At 50.3% G+C, this 16,582-nt stretch overlaps 8 non-coding genes across 8 annotated transcripts; all 8 read left to right on the plus strand.

Annotated features, from left to right (window-relative positions):
• Nucleotides 1-423: 423 nt before the first annotated feature.
• Nucleotides 424-514, plus strand: trnay-gua. Its single transcript is given in 2 exon segments — nt 424-460; nt 479-514. It is a non-coding gene; the product is annotated as a tRNA-Tyr (tRNA).
• Nucleotides 515-2,251: 1,737 nt separating this feature from the next.
• On the plus strand, nt 2,252-2,342 carry trnay-gua. Its single transcript is given in 2 exon segments — nt 2,252-2,288; nt 2,307-2,342. It is a non-coding gene; the product is annotated as a tRNA-Tyr (tRNA).
• Nucleotides 2,343-4,077: 1,735 nt separating this feature from the next.
• On the plus strand, nt 4,078-4,168 carry trnay-gua. Its single transcript is given in 2 exon segments — nt 4,078-4,114; nt 4,133-4,168. It is a non-coding gene; the product is annotated as a tRNA-Tyr (tRNA).
• A 3,565-nt stretch (nt 4,169-7,733) lies between these two features.
• On the plus strand, nt 7,734-7,824 carry trnay-gua. Its single transcript is given in 2 exon segments — nt 7,734-7,770; nt 7,789-7,824. It is a non-coding gene; the product is annotated as a tRNA-Tyr (tRNA).
• Nucleotides 7,825-9,561: 1,737 nt separating this feature from the next.
• trnay-gua lies at nt 9,562-9,652 on the plus strand. The gene is given in 2 exon segments: nt 9,562-9,598; nt 9,617-9,652. It is a non-coding gene; the product is annotated as a tRNA-Tyr (tRNA).
• Nucleotides 9,653-11,389: 1,737 nt separating this feature from the next.
• On the plus strand, nt 11,390-11,480 carry trnay-gua. Its single transcript is given in 2 exon segments — nt 11,390-11,426; nt 11,445-11,480. It is a non-coding gene; the product is annotated as a tRNA-Tyr (tRNA).
• Nucleotides 11,481-13,217: 1,737 nt separating this feature from the next.
• On the plus strand, nt 13,218-13,308 carry trnay-gua. Its single transcript is given in 2 exon segments — nt 13,218-13,254; nt 13,273-13,308. It is a non-coding gene; the product is annotated as a tRNA-Tyr (tRNA).
• A 1,737-nt stretch (nt 13,309-15,045) lies between these two features.
• Nucleotides 15,046-15,136, plus strand: trnay-gua. The gene is given in 2 exon segments: nt 15,046-15,082; nt 15,101-15,136. It is a non-coding gene; the product is annotated as a tRNA-Tyr (tRNA).
• Nucleotides 15,137-16,582: the final 1,446 nt, after the last annotated feature.

The raw sequence follows: 16,582 nt of genomic DNA on the forward strand, positions 1-16,582 counted from the left end.
GCAGGCACGGTGGACTGAATGGCCCAGTCCTGCCCCTGTGTTCCTAAAGAAAGAAAATGCACCATGTGCCACAGGGGATTGAAGTAAGGCCTTTCAAGTCCTAGGAATGATAGGCAGCCTACTGAACTCAGAAATCATGTCCTGATTGAGCTTCCAGGCACCATGAGCCAGTTGCTGAGCCTGCAATGTGACCCAAGTCATAATACAACGTTTGCATGAGGCTGCAAGCCAGGTACGTGAGGAAGCTATCAGCTTCCGCTCCATAATCAGACGCTTGATTGCTAAACAGCACAGGCCCAGGATGTGGAGATCAGTTGATGGTTGAAAGACTGACAGAGCTGGAGGATTCAGGGGTCAACAAAGCCTCCAGCAGCTAAAAGCACATGACAAACAATCAGAAAAGAAGCACCATGGCGGGGCTCCCCTTCGATAGCTCAGCTGGTAGAGCGGAGGACTGTAGGTGATCGTCCTAGCTGGTATCCTTAGGTCGCTGGTTCAATTCCGGCTCGAAGGAAGTCTGCTCTGACTTTTTGCAGTCAGCAGCATTTAGCTGCTGCCTGAGCTCTCAACTTGGCGATTTGGCTAAAATTTTGCCTGTTGAGGCCAAGGCGCACCAGCTCTCTTTTCATTTCAAAGGAGCCAGAAGATGCTTGCTTTATTTCTGCTTTTGCATCTGCTGGCCAGCAGGGATTTCCTTGGAGGAGCAATCCATTCAAGCACCCAGCACCAAGTCAAAGCACGAGTAGTATCCAATCAGTCAGACAGAGCTCTCGACTGCCCCCTCACCGTCGTGGTGGCCGCCACTTTCTGCTCGCTTCGCTTTCAATCATTAAGTACGAGCTCTTCTGGACTTCCTACGTCGTCTCTGTTCAATTCGTGCGGGCGATGCTCATCTCTTGCTGCTCGGAGCTGCTGTCTGGAGCAAAGCATGTACTGTGCATGGGCAGCAGGCCGACCGAGGCAGGATTTCCCTGGTGATCGCGGAGCCCCTCGGAGACAGATGCTGAGAGCCTCCTGTGAGGCAATCGGGAGGGAGCTGTGCCATGTCACAGGGGGCGCAGCTCAAATGTTAGAGCGCTCGCTTTGCAGGCTCGTGGGGTTGGCACTGAGTCCTACATTCTCTACCCTGTTTCTCGATCTATTCGGCCTCAGCAGACTTGTCATTCAGTCGACACTCTTCCAAAGTTTTTGCTTGTGCCGCCACACAAAGTGGTCGGGAGACATGAAATGTTTGTAACGCTGCAGAAATGAAGGCGTCTTTTTTTTTGGCATGCAGCAAAGATGGTAAGCTGAGGCGACTATAGACCCTTGACTAGACCGTACTTGGACTGCTTTGTACAGTATTGGTTCCCTTTCCTTAGGAAGGATATTATTCCCATAGTGGGAGCGCAACGAAGATTCACCGGCCTTGTTCCCGGGACGGTGTGGCTGTGCTATGAAGAGTGATTGGGGAAACTGGGCCTGTATCCTTCAGAGCTTTGAAAAATGAGATGTGATCTCATTGATACCTATAAGACACTTAAAGGAATAGACAGGATGCATGCAGGTCACATGTTTCCCCTGGTTGGGGAGACTAGAGCCAAGGAGCACAATTTCAAAACAATCGGGAAGCGACTTTGGACCCAGGTGAGGAGAAATCTTTTCGCTCAGAGGGTCGTGAACCTTTGGAATTTTCTACCCCGGCGGGCTGTGGAAGCTCAGTCGTTGAGTTTGTGTAAAGTAGAGATTGACAGATTTCTAAATGCCATTGACGTAAAGGGGTATGGGCATGGTGTGGCAAAAAGGCATTGAAGTGAATGAATGATCAACTATGATCTTATTGAGCAGAGCAGTCACAGTGGACTGAATGGCCCACTCCTGCCCCTGTGTTCCTAAAGAAAGAAAATGCACCATGTGCCACAGGGGATTGAAGTAAGTCCTTTCAAGTCCTAGGAATGATAGGCAGCCTACTGAACTCAGAAATCATGTCCTGATTGAGCTTCCAGGCACCATGAGCCAGTTGCTGAGCCTGCAATGTGACCCAAGTCATAATACAACGTTTGCATGAGGCTGCAAGCCAGGTACGTGAGGAAGCTATCAGCTTCCGCTCCATAATCAGACGCTTGATTGCTAAACAGCACAGGCCCAGGATGTGGAGATCAGTTGATGGTTGAAAGACTGACAGAGCTGGGGGATTCAGGGGTCAACAAAGCCTCCAGCAGCTAAAAGCACATGACAAACAATCAGAAAAGAAGCACCATAGCGGGGCTCCCCTTTGATAGCTCAGCTGGTAGAGCGGAGGAATGTAGGTGATCGTCCTAGCTGGTATCCTTAGGTCGCTGGTTCAATTCCGGCTCGAAGGAAGTCTGCTCTGACTTTTTGCAGTCAGCAGCATTTAGCTGCTGCCTGAGCTCTCAACTTGGCGATTTGGCTAAAATTTTGCCTGTTGAGGCCAAGGCGCACCAGCTCTCTTTTCATTTCAAAGGAGCCAGAAGATGCTTGCTTTATTTCTGCTTTTGCATCTGCTGGCCAGCAGGGATTTCCTTGGAGGAGCAATCCATTCAAGCACCCAGCACCAAGTCAAAGCACGAGTAGCATCCAATCAGTCAGACAGAGCTCTCGACTGCCCCCTCACCGTCGTGGTGGCCGCCACTTTCTGCTCGCTTCGCTTTCAATCATTAAGTACGAGCTCTTCTGGACTTCCTACGTCGTCTCTGTTCAATTCGTGCGGGCGATGCTCATCTCTTGCTGCTCGGAGCTGCTGTCTGGAGCGAAGCATGTACTGTGCATGGGCAGCAGGCCGACCGAGGCAGGATTTCCCTGGTGATCGCGGAGCCCCTCGGAGACAGATGCTGAGAGCCTCCTGTGAGGCAATCGGGAGGGAGCTGTGCCATGTCACAGGGGGCGCAGCTCAAATGTTAGAGCGCTCGCTTTGCAGGCTCGTGGGGTTGGCACTGAGTCCTACATTCTCTACCCTGTTTCTCGATCTATTCGGCCTCAGCAGACTTGTCATTCAGTCGACACACTTCCAAAGTTTTTGCTTGTGCCGCCACACAAAGTGGTCGGGAGACATGAAATGTTTGTAACGCTGCAGCAATGAAGGCGTCTTTTTTTTTGGCATGCAGCAAAGATGGTAAGCTGAGGCGACTATAGACCCTTGGCTAGACCGTACTTGGACTGCTTTGTACAGTATTGGTTCCCTTTCCTTAGGAAGGATATTATTCCCATAGAGGGAGCGCAACGAAGATTCACCGGCCTTGTTCCCGGGACGGTGTGGCTGTGCTATGAAGAGTGATTGTGGAAACTGGGCCTGTATCCTTCAGAGCTTTGAAAAAGGAGATGTGATCTCATTGATACCTATAAGACACTTAAAGGAATAGACAGGATGCATGCAGGTCACATGTTTCCCCTGGTTGGGGAGACTAGAGCCAAGGAACACAATTTCAAAATAAGCGGGAAGCGACTTTGGACCCAGGTGAGGAGAAATCTTTTCGCTCAGAGGGTCGTGAACCTTTGGAATTTTCTACCCCGGCGGGCTGTGGAAGCTCAGTCGTTGAGTTTGTGTAAAGTAGAGATTGACAGATTTCTAAATGCCATTGACGTAAAGGGGTATGGGCATGGTGTGGCAAAAAGGCATTGAAGTGAATGAATGATCAACTATGATCTTATTGAGCAGAGCAGTCACGGTGGACTGAATGGCCCAGTCACCCCTGTGTTCCTAAAGAAAGAAAATGCACCATGTGCCACAGGGGATTGAAGTAAGGCCTTTCAAGTCGTAGGAATGATAGGCAGCCTACTGAACTCAGAAATCATGTCCTGATTGAGCTTCCAGGCACCATGAGCCAGTTGCTGAGCCTGCAATGTGACCCAAGTCATAATACAACGTTTGCATGAGGCTGCAAGCCAGGTACGTGAGGAAGCTATCAGCTTCCGCTCCATAATCAGACGCTTGATTGCTAAACAGCACAGGCCCAGGATGTGGAGATCAGTTGATGGTTGAAAGACTGACAGAGCTGGGGGATTCAGGGGTCAACAAAGCCTCCAGCAGCTAAAAGCACATGACAAACAATCAGAAAAGAAGCACCATAGCGGGGCTCCCCTTCGATAGCTCAGCTGGTAGAGCGGAGGACTGTAGGTGATCGTCCTAGTTGGTATCCTTAGGTCGCTGGTTCAATTCCGGCTCGAAGGAAGTCTGCTCTGACTTTTTGCAGTCAGCAGCATTTAGCTGCTGCCTGAGCTCTCAACTTGTCGATTTGGCTAAAATTTTGCCTGTTGAGGCCAAGGCGCACCAGCTCTCTTTTCATTTCAAAGGAGCCAGAAGATGCTTGCTTTATTTCTGCTTTTGCATCTGCTGGCCAGCAGGGATTTCCTTGGAGGAGCAATCCATTCAAGCACCCAGCACCAAGTCAAAGCACGAGTAGTATCCAATCAGTCAGACAGAGCTCTCGACTGCCCCCTCACCGTCGTGGTGGCCGCCACTTTCTGCTCGCTTCGCTTTCAATCATTAAGTACGAGCTCTTCTGGACTTCCTACGTCGTCTCTGTTCAATTCGTGCGGGCGATGCTCATCTCTTGCTGCTCGGAGCTGCTGTCTGGAGCAAAGCATGTACTGTGCATGGGCAGCAGGCCGACCGAGGCAGGATTTCCCTGGTGATCGCGGAGCCACTCGGAGACAGATGCTGAGAGCCTCCTGTGAGGCAATCGGGAGGGAGCTTTGCCATGTCACAGGGGGCGCAGCTCAAATGTTAGAGCCCTCGCTTTGCAGGCTCGTGGGGTTGGCACTGAGTCCTACATTCTCTACCCTGTTTCTCGATCTATTCGGCCTCAGCAGACTTGTCATTCAGTCGACACACTTCCAAAGTTTTTGCTTGTGCCGCCACACAAAGTGGTCGGGAGACATGAAATGTTTGTAACGCTGCAGAAATGAAGGCGTCTTTTTTTTTGGCATGCAGTAAAGATGGTAAGCTGAGGCGACTATAGACCCTTGGCTAGACCGTACTTGGACTGCTTTGTACAGTATTGGTTCCCTTTCCTTAGGAAGGATATTATTCCCATAGTGGGAGCGCAACGAAGATTCACCGGCCTTGTTCCCGGGACGGTGTGGCTGTGCTATGAAGAGTGATTGGGGAAACTGGGCCTGTATCCTTCAGAGCTTTGAAAAATGAGATGTGATCTCATTGATACCTATAAGACACTTAAAGGAATAGACAGGACGCATGCAGGTCACATGTTTCCCCTGGTTGGGGAGACTAGAGCCAAGGAGCACAATTTCAAAATAAGCGGGAAGCGACTTTGGACCCAGGTGAGGAGAAATCTTTTCGCTCAGAGGGTCGTGAACCTTTGGAATTTTCTACCCCGGCGGGCTGTGGAAGCTCAGTCGTTGAGTTTGTGTAAAGTAGAGATTGACAGATTTCTAAATGCCATTGACGTAAAGGGGTATGGGCATGGTGTGGCAAAAAGGCATTGAAGTGAATGAATGATCAACTATGATCTTATTGAGCAGAGCAGTCACGGTGGACTGAATGGCCCAGTCCTGCCCCTGTGTTCCTAAAGAAAGAAAATGCACCATGTGCCACAGGGGATTGAAGTAAGGCCTTTCAAGTCCTAGGAATGATAGGCAGCCTACTGAACTCAGAAATCATGTCCTGATTGAGCTTCCAGGCACCATGAGCCAGTTGCTGAGCCTGCAATGTGACCCAAGTCATAATACAACGTTTGCATGAGGCTGCAAGCCAGGTACGTGAGGAAGCTATCAGCTTCCGCTCCATAATCAGACGCTTGATTGCTAAACAGCACAGGCCCAGGATGTGGAGATCAGTTGATGGTTGAAAGACTGACAGAGCTGGGGGATTCAGGGGTCAACAAAGCCTCCAGCAGCTAAAAGCACATGACAAACAATCAGAAAAGAAGCGCCATAGCAAGGCTCCCCTTCGATACCTCAGCTGGTAGAGCGGAGGGCTGTAGGTGATTGTCCTAGCTGGTATCCTTAGGTCGCTGGTTCAATTCCGGCTGGAAGGAAGTCTGCTCTGACTTTTTGCAGTCAGCAGCATTTAGCTGCTGCCTGAGCTCTCAACTTGGCGATTTGGCTAAAATTTTGCCTGTTGAGGCCAAGGCGCACCAGCTCTCTTTTCATTTCAAAGGAGCCAGAAGATGCTTGCTTTATTTCTGCTTTTGCATCTGCTGGCCAGCAGGGATTTCCTTGGAGGAGCAATCCATTCAAGCACCCAGCACCAAGTCAAAGCACGAGTAGTATCCAATCAGTCAGACAGAGCTCTCGACTGCCCCCTCACCGTCGTGGTGGCCGCCACTTTCTGCTCGCTTCGCTTTCAATCATTAAGTACGAGCTCTTCTGGACTTCCTACGTCGTCTCTGTTCAATTCGTGCGGGCGATGCTCATCTCTTGCTGCTCGGAGCTGCTGTCTGGAGCAAAGCATGTACTGTGCATGGGCAGCAGGCCGACCGAGGCAGGATTTCCCTGGTGATCGCGGAGCCCCTCGGAGACAGATGCTGAGAGCCTCCTGTGAGGCAATCGGGAGGGAGCTGTGCCATGTCACAGGGGGCGCAGCTCAAATGTTAGAGCGCTCGCTTTGCAGGCTCGTGGGGTTGGCACTGAGTCCTACATTCTCTACCCTGTTTCTCGATCTATTCGGCCTCAGCAGACTTGTCATTCAGTCGACACACTTCCAAAGTTTTTGCTTGTGCCGCCACACAAAGTGGTCGGGAGACATGAAATGTTTGTAACGCTGCAGCAATGAAGGCGTCTTTTTTTTTGGCATGCAGCAAAGATGGTAAGCTGAGGCGACTATAGACCCTTGGCTAGACCGTACTTGGACTGCTTTGTACAGTATTGGTTCCCTTTCCTTAGGAAGGATATTATTCCCATAGTGGGAGCGCAACGAAGATTCACCGGCCTTGTTCCCGGGACGGTGTGGCTGTGCTATGAAGAGTGATTGGGGAAACTGGGCCTGTATCCTTCAGAGCTTTGAAAAATGAGATGTGATCTCATTGATACCTATAAGACACATAAAGGAATAGACAGGATGCATGCAGGTCACATGTTTCCCCTGGTTGGGGAGACTAGAGCCAAGGAGCACAATTTCAAAATAAGCGGGAAGCGACTTTGGACGCAGGTGAGGAGAAATCTTTTCGCTCAGAGGGTCGTGAACCTTTGGAATTTTCTACCCCGGCGGGCTGTGGAAGCTCAGTCGTTGAGTTTGTGTAAAGTAGAGATTGACAGATTTCTAAATGCCATTGACGTAAAGGGGTATGGGCATGGTGTGGCAAAAAGGCATTGAAGTGAATGAATGATCAACTATGATCTTATTGAGCAGAGCAGTCACGGTGGACTGAATGGCCCAGTCCCGCCCCTGTGTTCCTAAAGAAAGAAAATGCACCATGTGCCACAGGGGATTGAAGTAAGGCCTTTCAAGTCGTAGGAATGATAGGCAGCCTACTGAACTCAGAAATCATGTCCTGATTGAGCTTCCAGGCACCATGAGCCAGTTGCTGAGCCTGCAATGTGACCCAAGTCATAATACAACGTTTGCATGAGGCTGCAAGCCAGGTACGTGAGGAAGCTATCAGCTTCCGCTCCATAATCAGACGCTTGATTGCTAAACAGCACAGGCCCAGGATGTGGAGATCAGTTGATGGTTGAAAGACTGACAGAGCTGGGGGATTCAGGGGTCAACAAAGCCTCCAGCAGCTAAAAGCACATGACAAACAATCAGAAAAGAAGCACCATAGCGGGGCTCCCCTTCGATAGCTCAGCTGGTAGAGCGGAGGACTGTAGGTGATCGTCCTAGTTGGTATCCTTAGGTCGCTGGTTCAATTCCGGCTCGAAGGATGTCTGCTCTGACTTTTTGCAGTCAGCAGCATTTAGCTGCTGCCTGAGCTCTCAACTTGTCGATTTGGCTAAAATTTTGCCTGTTGAGGCCAAGGCGCACCAGCTCTCTTTTCATTTCAAAGGAGCCAGAAGATGCTTGCTTTATTTCTGCTTTTGCATCTGCTGGCCAGCAGGGATTTCCTTGGAGGAGCAATCCATTCAAGCACCCAGCACCAAGTCAAAGCACGAGTAGTATCCAATCAGTCAGACAGAGCTCTCGACTGCCCCCTCACCGTCGTGGTGGCCGCCACTTTCTGCTCGCTTCGCTTTCAATCATTAAGTACGAGCTCTTCTGGACTTCCTACGTCGTCTCTGTTCAATTCGTGCGGGCGATGCTCATCTCTTGCTGCTCGGAGCTGCTGTCTGGAGCAAAGCATGTACTGTGCATGGGCAGCAGGCCGACCGAGGCAGGATTTCCCTGGTGATCGCGGAGCCCCTCGGAGACAGATGCTGAGAGCCTCCTGTGAGGCAATCGGGAGGGAGCTGTGCCATGTCACAGGGGGCGCAGCTCAAATGTTAGAGCGCTCGCTTTGCAGGCTCGTGGGGTTGGCACTGAGTCCTACATTCTCTACCCTGTTTCTCGATCTATTCGGCCTCAGCAGACTTGTCATTCAGTCGACACTCTTCCAAAGTTTTTGCTTGTGCCGCCACACAAAGTGGTCGGGAGACATGAAATGTTTGTAACGCTGCAGAAATGAAGGCGTCTTTTTTTTTGGCATGCAGCAAAGGTGGTAAGCTGAGGCGACTATAGACCCTTGGCTAGACCGTACTTGGACTGCTTTGTACAGTATTGGTTCCCTTTCCTTAGGAAGGATATTATTCCCATAGTGGGAGCGCAACGAAGATTCACCGGCCTTGTTCCCGGGACGGTGTGGCTGTGCTATGAAGAGTGATTGGGGAAACTGGGCCTGTATCCTTCAGAGCTTTGAAAAATGAGATGTGATCTCATTGATACCTATAAGACACTTAAAGGAATAGACAGGACGCATGCAGGTCACATGTTTCCCCTGGTTGGGGAGACTAGAGCCAAGGAGCACAATTTCAAAATAAGCGGGAAGCGACTTTGGACCCAGGTGAGGAGAAATCTTTTCGCTCAGAGGGTCGTGAACCTTTGGAATTTTCTACCCCGGCGGGCTGTGGAAGCTCAGTCGTTGAGTTTGTGTAAAGTAGAGATTGACAGATTTCTAAATGCCATTGACGTAAAGGGGTATGGGCATGGTGTGGCAAAAAGGCATTGAAGTGAATGAATGATCAACTATGATCTTATTGAGCAGAGCAGTCACGGTGGACTGAATGGCCCAGTCCTGCCCCTGTGTTCCTAAAGAAAGAAAATGCACCATGTGCCACAGGGGATTGAAGTAAGGCCTTTCAAGTCCTAGGAATGATAGGCAGCCTACTGAACTCAGAAATCATGTCCTGATTGAGCTTCCAGGCACCATGAGCCAGTTGCTGAGCCTGCAATGTGACCCAAGTCATAATACAACGTTTGCATGAGGCTGCAAGCCAGGTACGTGAGGAAGCTATCAGCTTCCGCTCCATAATCAGACGCTTGATTGCTAAACAGCACAGGCCCAGGATGTGGAGATCAGTTGATGGTTGAAAGACTGACAGAGCTGGGGGATTCAGGGGTCAACAAAGCCTCCAGCAGCTAAAAGCACATGACAAACAATCAGAAAAGAAGCGCCATAGCAAGGCTCCCCTTCGATACCTCAGCTGGTAGAGCGGAGGACTGTAGGTGATCGTCCTAGCTGGTATCCTTAGGTCGCTGGTTCAATTCCGGCTCGAAGGAAGTCTGCTCTGACTTTTTGCAGTCAGCAGCATTTAGCTGCTGCCTGAGCTCTCAACTTGGCGATTTGGCTAAAATTTTGCCTGTTGAGGCCAAGGCGCACCAGCTCTCTTTTCATTTCAAAGGAGCCAGAAGATGCTTGCTTTATTTCTGCTTTTGCATCTGCTGGCCAGCAGGGATTTCCTTGGAGGAGCAATCCATTCAAGCACCCAGCACCAAGTCAAAGCACGAGTAGTATCCAATCAGTCAGACAGAGCTCTCGACTGCCCCCTCACCGTCGTGGTGGCCGCCACTTTCTGCTCGCTTCGCTTTCAATCATTAAGTACGAGCTCTTCTGGACTTCCTACGTCGTCTCTGTTCAATTCGTGCGGGCGATGCTCATCTCTTGCTGCTCGGAGCTGCTGTCTGGAGCAAAGCATGTACTGTGCATGGGCAGCAGGCCGACCGAGGCAGGATTTCCCTGGTGATCGCGGAGCCCCTCGGAGACAGATGCTGAGAGCCTCCTGTGAGGCAATCGGGAGGGAGCTGTGCCATGTCACAGGGGGCGCAGCTCAAATGTTAGAGCGCTCGCTTTGCAGGCTCGTGGGGTTGGCACTGAGTCCTACATTCTCTACCCTGTTTCTCGATCTATTCGGCCTCAGCAGACTTGTCATTCAGTCGACACACTTCCAAAGTTTTTGCTTGTGCCGCCACACAAAGTGGTCGGGAGACATGAAATGTTTGTAACGCTGCAGCAATGAAGGCGTCTTTTTTTTTGGCATGCAGCAAAGATGGTAAGCTGAGGCGACTATAGACCCTTGGCTAGACCGTACTTGGACTGCTTTGTACAGTATTGGTTCCCTTTCCTTAGGAAGGATATTATTCCCATAGTGGGAGCGCAACGAAGATTCACCGGCCTTGTTCCCGGGACGGTGTGGCTGTGCTATGAAGAGTGATTGGGGAAACTGGGCCTGTATCCTTCAGAGCTTTGAAAAATGAGATGTGATCTCATTGATACCTATAAGACACATAAAGGAATAGACAGGATGCATGCAGGTCACATGTTTCCCCTGGTTGGGGAGACTAGAGCCAAGGAGCACAATTTCAAAATAAGCGGGAAGCGACTTTGGACGCAGGTGAGGAGAAATCTTTTCGCTCAGAGGGTCGTGAACCTTTGGAATTTTCTACCCCGGCGGGCTGTGGAAGCTCAGTCGTTGAGTTTGTGTAAAGTAGAGATTGACAGATTTCTAAATGCCATTGACGTAAAGGGGTATGGGCATGGTGTGGCAAAAAGGCATTGAAGTGAATGAATGATCAACTATGATCTTATTGAGCAGAGCAGTCACGGTGGACTGAATGGCCCAGTCCTGCCCCTGTGTTCCTAAAGAAAGAAAATGCACCATGTGCCACAGGGGATTGAAGTAAGGCCTTTCAAGTCCTAGGAATGATAGGCAGCCTACTGAACTCAGAAATCATGTCCTGATTGAGCTTCCAGGCACCATGAGCCAGTTGCTGAGCCTGCAATGTGACCCAAGTCATAATACAACGTTTGCATGAGGCTGCAAGCCAGGTACGTGAGGAAGCTATCAGCTTCCGCTCCATAATCAGACGCTTGATTGCTAAACAGCACAGGCCCAGGATGTGGAGATCAGTTGATGGTTGAAAGACTGACAGAGCTGGGGGATTCAGGGGTCAACAAAGCCTCCAGCAGCTAAAAGCACATGACAAACAATCAGAAAAGAAGCACCATAGGAAGGCTCCCCTTCGATAGCTCAGCTGGTAGAGCGGAGGACTGTAGGTGATTGTCCTAGCTGGTATCCTTAGGTCGCTGGTTCAATTCTGGCTCGAAGGAAGTCTGCTCTGACTTTTTGCAGTCAGCAGCATTTAGCTGCTGCCTGAGCTCTCAACTTGTCGATTTGGCTAAAATTTTGCCTGTTGAGGCCAAGGCGCACCAGCTCTCTTTTCATTTCAAAGGAGCCAGAAGATGCTTGCTTTATTTCTGCTTTTGCATCTGCTGGCCAGCAGGGATTTCCTTGGAGGAGCAATCCATTCAAGCACCCAGCACCAAGTCAAAGCACGAGTAGTATCCAATCAGTCAGACAGAGCTCTCGACTGCCCCCTCACCGTCGTGGTGGCCGCCACTTTCTGCTCGCTTCGCTTTCAATCATTAAGTACGAGCTCTTCTGGACTTCCTACGTCGTCTCTGTTCAATTCGTGCGGGCGATGCTCATCTCTTGCTGCTCGGAGCTGCTGTCTGGAGCAAAGCATGTACTGTGCGTGGGCAGCAGGCCGACCGAGGCAGGATTTCCCTGGTGATCGCGGAGCCCCTCGGAGACAGATGCTGAGAGCCTCCTGTGAGGCAATCGGGAGGGAGCTGTGCCATGTCACAGGGGGCGCAGCTCAAATGTTAGAGCGCTCGCTTTGCAGGCTCGTGGGGTTGGCACTGAGTCCTACATTCTCTACCCTGTTTCTCGATCTATTCGGCCTCAGCAGACTTGTCATTCAGTCGACACACTTCCAAAGTTTTTGCTTGTGCCGCCACACAAAGTGGTCGGGAGACATGAAATGTTTGTAACGCTGCAGCAATGAAGGCGTCTTTTTTTTTGGCATGCAGCAAAGATGGTAAGCTGAGGCGACTATAGACCCTTGGCTAGACCGTACTTGGACTGCTTTGTACAGTATTGGTTCCCTTTCCTTAGGAAGGATATTATTCCCATAGTGGGAGCGCAACGAAGATTCACCGGCCTTGTTCCCGGGACGGTGTGGCTGTGCTATGAAGAGTGATTGGGGAAACTGGGCCTGTATCCTTCAGAGCTTTGAAAAATGAGATGTGATCTCATTGATACCTATAAGACACTTAAAGGAATAGACAGGATGCATGCAGGTCACATGTTTCCCCTGGTTGGGGAGACTAGAGCCAAGGAGCACAATTTCAAAATAAGCGGGAAGCGACTTTGGACCCAGGTGAGGAGAAATCTTTTCGCTCAGAGGGTCGTGAACCTTTGGAATTTTCTACCCCGGCGGGCTGTGGAAGCTCAGTCGTTGAGTTTGTGTAAAGTAGAGATTGACAGATTTCTAAATGCCATTGACGTAAAGGGGTATGGGCATGGTGTGGCAAAAAGGCATTGAAGTGAATGAATGATCAACTATGATCTTATTGAGCAGAGCAGTCACGGTGGACTGAATGGCCCAGTCCTGCCCCTGTGTTCCTAAAGAAAGAAAATGCACCATGTGCCACAGGGGATTGAAGTAAGGCCTTTCAAGTCCTAGGAATGATAGGCAGCCTACTGAACTCAGAAATCATGTCCTGATTGTGCTTCCAGGCACCATGAGCCAGTTGCTGAGCCTGCAATGTGACCCAAGTCATAATACAACGTTTGCATGAGGCTGCATTTCAGGTACGTGAGGAAGCTATCAGCTTCCGCTCCATAATCAGACGCTTGATTGCTAAACAGCACAGGCCCAGGATGTGGAGATCAGTTGATGGTTGAAAGACTGACAGAGCTGGGGGATTCAGGGGTCAACAAAGCCTCCAGCAGCTAAAAGCACATGACAAACAATCAGAAAAGAAGCACCATAGGAAGGCTCCCCTTCGATAGCTCAGCTGGTAGAGCGGAGGACTGTAGGTGATCGTCCTAGCTGGTATCCTTAGGTCGCTGGTTCAATTCCGGCTCGAAGGAAGTCTGCTCTGACTTTTTGCAGTCAGCAGCATTTAGCTGCTGCCTGAGCTCTCAACTTGGCGATTTGGCTAAAATTTTGCCTGTTGAGGCCAAGGCGCACCAGCTCTCTTTTCATTTCAAAGGAGCCAGAAGATGCTTGCTTTATTTCTGCTTTTGCATCTGCTGGCCAGCAGGGATTTCCTTGGAGGAGCAATCCATTCAAGCACCCAGCACCAAGTCAAAGCACGAGTAGTATCCAATCAGTCAGACAGAGCTCTCGACTGCCCCCTCACCGTCGTGGTGGCCGCCACTTTCTGCTCGCTTCGCTTTCAATCATTAAGTACGAGCTCTTCTGGACTTCCTACGTCGTCTCTGTTCAATTCGTGCGGGCGATGCTCATCTCTTGCTGCTCGGAGCTGCTGTCTGGAGCAAAGCATGTACTGTGCATGGGCAGCAGGCCGACCGAGGCAGGATTTCCCTGGTGATCGCGGAGCCCCTCGGAGACAGATGCTGAGAGCCTCCTGTGAGGCAATCGGGAGGGAGCTGTGCCATGTCACAGGGGGCGCAGCTCAAATGTTAGAGCGCTCGCTTTGCAGGCTCGTGGGGTTGGCACTGAGTCCTACATTCTCTACCCTGTTTCTCGATCTATTCGGCCTCAGCAGACTTGTCATTCAGTCGACACTCTTCCAAAGTTTTTGCTTGTGCCGCCTCACAAAGTGGTCGGGAGACATGAAATGTTTGTAACGCTGCAGAAATGAAGGCGTCTTTTTTTTTGGCATGCAGCAAAGGTGGTAAGCTGAGGCGACTATAGACCCTTGGCTAGACCGTACTTGGACTGCTTTGTACAGTATTGGTTCCCTTTCCTTAGGAAGGATATTATTCCCATAGTGGGAGCGCAACGAAGATTCACCGGCCTTGTTCCCGGGACGGTGTGGCTGTGCTATGAAGAGTGATTGGGGAAACTGGGCCTGTATCCTTCAGAGCTTTGAAAAATGAGATGTGATCTCATTGATACCTATAAGACACTTAAAGGAATAGACAGGATGCATGCAGGTCACATGTTTCCCCTGGTTGAGGAGACTAGAGCCAAGGAGCACAATTTCAAAATAAGCGGGAAGCGACTTTGGACCCAGGTGAGGAGAAATCTTTTCGCTCAGAGGGTCGTGAACCTTTGGAATTTTCTACCCCGGCGGGCTGTGGAAGCTCAGTCGTTGAGTTTGTGTAAAGTAGAGATTGACAGATTTCTAAATGCCATTGACGTAAAGGGGTATGGGCATGGTGTGGCAAAAAGGCATTGAAGTGAATGAATGATCAACTATGATCTTATTGAGCAGAGCAGTCACAGTGGACTGAATGGCCCACTCCTGCCCCTGTGTTCCTAAAGAAAGAAAATGCACCATGTGCCACAGGGGATTGAAGTAAGGCCTTTCAAGTCCTAGGAATGATAGGCAGCCTACTGAACTCAGAAATCATGTCCTGATTGAGCTTCCAGGCACCATGAGCCAGTTGCTGAGCCTGCAATGTGACCCAAGTCATAATACAACGTTTGCATGAGGCTGCAAGCCAGGTACGTGAGGAAGCTATCAGCTTCCGCTCCATAATCAGACGCTTGATTGCTAAACAGCACAGGCCCAGGATGTGGAGATCAGTTGATGGTTGAAAGACTGACAGAGCTGGAGGATTCAGGGGTCAACAAAGCCTCCAGCAGCTAAAAGCACATGACAAACAATCAGAAAAGAAGCACCATAGCGGGGCTCCCCTTTGATAGCTCAGCTGGTAGAGCGGAGGACTGTAGGTGATCGTCCTAGCTGGTATCCTTAGGTCGCTGGTTCAATTCCGGCTCGAAGGAAGTCTGCTCTGACTTTTTGCAGTCAGCAGCATTTAGCTGCTGCCTGAGCTCTCAACTTGGCGATTTGGCTAAAATTTTGCCTGTTGATGCCAAGGCGCACCAGCTCTCTTTTCATTTCAAAGGAGCCAGAAGATGCTTGCTTTATTTCTGCTTTTGCATCTGCTGGCCAGCAGGGATTTCCTTGGAGGAGCAATCCATTCAAGCACCCAGCACCAAGTCAAAGCACGAGTAGCATCCAATCAGTCAGACAGAGCTCTCGACTGCCCCCTCACCGTCGTGGTGGCCGCCACTTTCTGCTCGCTTCGCTTTCAATCATTAAGTACGAGCTCTTCTGGACTTCCTACGTCGTCTCTGTTCAATTCGTGCGGGCGATGCTCATCTCTTGCTGCTCGGAGCTGCTGTCTGGAGCGAAGCATGTACTGTGCATGGGCAGCAGGCCGACCGAGGCAGGATTTCCCTGGTGATCGCGGAGCCCCTCGGAGACAGATGCTGAGAGCCTCCTGTGAGGCAATCGGGAGGGAGCTGTGCCATGTCACAGGGGGCGCAGCTCAAATGTTAGAGCGCTCGCTTTGCAGGCTCGTGGGGTTGGCACTGAGTCCTACATTCTCTACCCTGTTTCTCGATCTATTCGGCCTCAGCAGACTTGTCATTCAGTCGACACACTTCCAAAGTTTTTGCTTGTGCCGCCACACAAAGTGGTCGGGAGACATGAAATGTTTGTAACGCTGCAGCAATGAAGGCGTCTTTTTTTTTGGCATGCAGCAAAGATGGTAAGCTGAGGCGACTATAGACCCTTGGCTAGACCGTACTTGGACTGCTTTGTACAGTATTGGTTCCCTTTCCTTAGGAAGGATATTATTCCCATAGAGGGAGCGCAACGAAGATTCACCGGCCTTGTTCCCGGGACGGTGTGGCTGTGCTATGAAGAGTGATTGGGGAAACTGGGCCTGTATCCTTCAGAGCTTTGAAAAATGAGATGTGATCTCATTGATACCTATAAGACACTTAAAGGAATAGACAGGATGCATGCAGGTCACATGTTTCCCCTGGTTGGGGAGACTAGAGCCAAGGAACACAATTTCAAAATAAGCGGGAAGCGACTTTGGACCCAGGTGAGGAGAAATCTTTTCGCTCAGAGGGTCGTGAACCTTTGGAATTTTCTACCCCGGCGGGCTGTGGAAGCTCAGTCGTTGAGTTTGTGTAAAGTAGAGATTGACAGATTTCTAAATGCCATTGACGTAAAGGGGTATGGGCATGGTGTGGCAAAAAGGCATTGAAGTGAATGAATGATCAACTATGATCTTATTGAGCAGAGCAGTCACGGTGGCCTGAATGGCCCAGTCCCGCCCCTGTGTTCCTAAAGAAAGAAAATGCACCATGTGCCACAGGGGATTGAAGTAAGGCCTTTCAAGTCGTAGGAATGATAGGCAGCCTACTGAACTCAGA

The sequence above is a fragment of the Carcharodon carcharias genome, chromosome 6 (assembly GCF_017639515.1).
Source record: "Carcharodon carcharias isolate sCarCar2 chromosome 6, sCarCar2.pri, whole genome shotgun sequence".
NCBI lineage: Eukaryota > Metazoa > Chordata > Chondrichthyes > Lamniformes > Lamnidae > Carcharodon > Carcharodon carcharias.